The 2546-nt window shown below is 34.1% G+C and overlaps 1 long non-coding RNA gene across 1 annotated transcript; it reads left to right on the forward strand.

Annotated features, from left to right (window-relative positions):
* Positions 1-1127: 1127 nt before the first annotated feature.
* Positions 1128-2044, forward strand: LOC113472255. The gene is made up of 2 exons (XR_003394653.1): positions 1128-1444; positions 2005-2044. It is a non-coding gene; the product is annotated as an uncharacterized LOC113472255 (long non-coding RNA).
* Positions 2045-2546: the final 502 nt, after the last annotated feature.

Raw genomic sequence — 2546 nt, forward strand, 5'->3', positions numbered from 1 at the left:
TTTCTACAATAGATTTAAAAAACATTTCCATAAAAGGAATGGCCCTGAAAAGAAGGGGAAGGCCAAGGGGTGCAGATTCAACTGTAGTTGGTTTAAAGAGAAGAAAGCTGGATTAGACAGGTGTCTACCAAACCACCTGTATGAAATTCCCTGACTTTTCCAGGTTTTTCCAGTCCATTCTCTAAAAGTCCAGTTTATCACTAACAGATCATATTATTTAATGTTTATTCATTTCATTTATTTGGCCCAAAAGCACTTGAAAAATTAAACTCATGTTCTTATTGTTTAAAACTCATGTTCTTACAAAATATTGAAGGTGGGTTGGAGCCCGTTGCAGTACAAAAAGTTGTATGTTTCAATACTTTTAATAAAAAGTAATGAAAAAAATTTATACCACTTGTCACCCAATCTTGTTTTTTTATTCATCAAGACACTTTTTTTTCCATGTTCAACACATATTGAAATAAATTATTATTAAATTTATAATTAGAAGATCAACTTGTTCTTGTTCTTGTTTTTTTTTCTCTCCATTCCATTTTCATATTGTAAAGGTTTTTTTTTCTATGTAAAGGTTGGCCAAAGGAAAATTATAAGTGTTTGATATTCTACGATTCCATGCATTTAAATTGGGGAATCATGGGTTAAGGACTTAACCACTTAACTAACCCCAAGGATAACAGAGGTACTGTTATTTCCAGGGAAATCTTTTTAAAAAAATGTTAAGTAGGTAAGTCAATAGAGTGAATCAGAGAAGATATGTATTGTTGTGGGTTCTGATTACTATTGTGAATAAGAAGGATGTGTTTAATCTTTAATCCATTCAAGGATAGCAATTATTAAGTCCAATCATAAACATAAACAATGTTAATTTTTAGCAGTATATTCTATATTACATTATTCTCTAGAGAGAGAAAGTAGTGCATGTAAATTGTAAACTGTAACAGGCAACTGGTAGACTGGTACAGAGTTACAGAATACAGTCAATACAGACTGATTTCACTGATTGTGAAATTTAAAAATTCGCGCGTTTTGTGAACTACTAGCGCTAGAGTGTAGTAGCGGTAGAATTCCGAAACCAAATGAGTGCATGCATCCACTGCCGAAAAACTTTCTAAGTTCTAACCTCAAAAACTTTTGTTAAAAAAGTTTTGAAAAGTACCCAAAAGTTTTTTGATTTATTTCTTGGAAAATGTCTTTTGCCCATGGATTTTCTCGATAAAGTTTAAAAAACATCATTTGTTCCTAGTTATCGGTATTTTCCCCCGTTCCCCTTGTATCTAGAATGAATCAATGAACTCTTTTGCCACTGAAGTCTAACCACAGGTTCCCGTACCTACCTGTAAAGAGTGTAAATGTAAAGTTGAAGTGTTGAAAGTACCTACACCTACCTACTGCTGTACTACTTTGATTTCTCTCCAAAAATTTTGATTTCACCTAGTTTTAGGTGAGTAAACCAAAACCTTTTACATTCCAAGTCTGGTGTTTGTGGTCTGTAAGTATGCACTGTGACTGAAATAAATTTGTTCAAATCTGTCCACAGGTAGGCAGGTGATGGGTGGAAGTACTAGGAGTGAGATTATGTTACCTATTTCCTTCTGAGAAGTAGAAATTGAAGTTAAAAAGTTAAGTTGTGCACTGTCTGTGTAGTTACACCTCTTTCACAGATGAGATTTCAAAAGAGTAATAAATTGTTTTTAAAATGTTTGATGTAAAATTTGAAGTAATTTAATCAAGTATGCTGGGAGGTCCACAAATGTCAAGAGTTTGAAGTGCTGTCCAACCTATATTAACATGAAATGGAGTTTCAAGATTTTTTGGCATTTTCATGATGTACTAACCAAGGAACGTTTGTGTCCAAAATAACTTTATGCACTTATGCCTGAATGGTCTATGGCCTTCAAGATTAAAATAATCTATGCAAGTAGATACAAACATACCTATGTACTTGATATCTATTTTTATTTTATTTTTTTCTAACTCAAAACCCTCATCTTTATTTGCCAGGTTCTCGTTGAATAATCATGGACGAGGACGACAAGAAGCATCTTATTTCAACCCTGAGAGCCACTGTAGCTTCTCAGAAAGGAGGTGTGGAACTTCAGGCTTTGAATTGTGAGTTGACCTTGTTTATTTTCTTAGGATTTTACTTTGACTATTTACTGATCTCCTAACCTACAGAAAGATAAAGAACTTCAATGTCAAATGACATGCCCATGCTGCTGCAAGGACATAGATGCCTTGCCTTGGAATTCAATAGATCAGTTGCGCTTACTTGTTTGATGTTTCGAAGTCATGGAGCAGGAAAAATGGGGACCAACGGAATTTTTCTTTTTCTTCTACGACTTCTAGATACCGAGATAAATCGATTTAAATAATACCGATAAATCGTAAAGTTTGACGTCACAACATATGCTCCCGTAGGCGATGACGTCATAACTCATGACTCCCGCTTCGTTTGTTTGTGCGCAAGCGTTTCTGCGCATTTTGACATTAAGTCTGACGTCACAACTCTTTGAACTTTTTAATTAGAACGGCAATTAAAAATT

The sequence above is a fragment of the Diaphorina citri genome, unplaced genomic scaffold (assembly GCF_000475195.1).
Source record: "Diaphorina citri unplaced genomic scaffold, Diaci psyllid genome assembly version 1.1 scaffold4513, whole genome shotgun sequence".
Taxonomy (NCBI): domain Eukaryota; kingdom Metazoa; phylum Arthropoda; class Insecta; order Hemiptera; family Psyllidae; genus Diaphorina; species Diaphorina citri.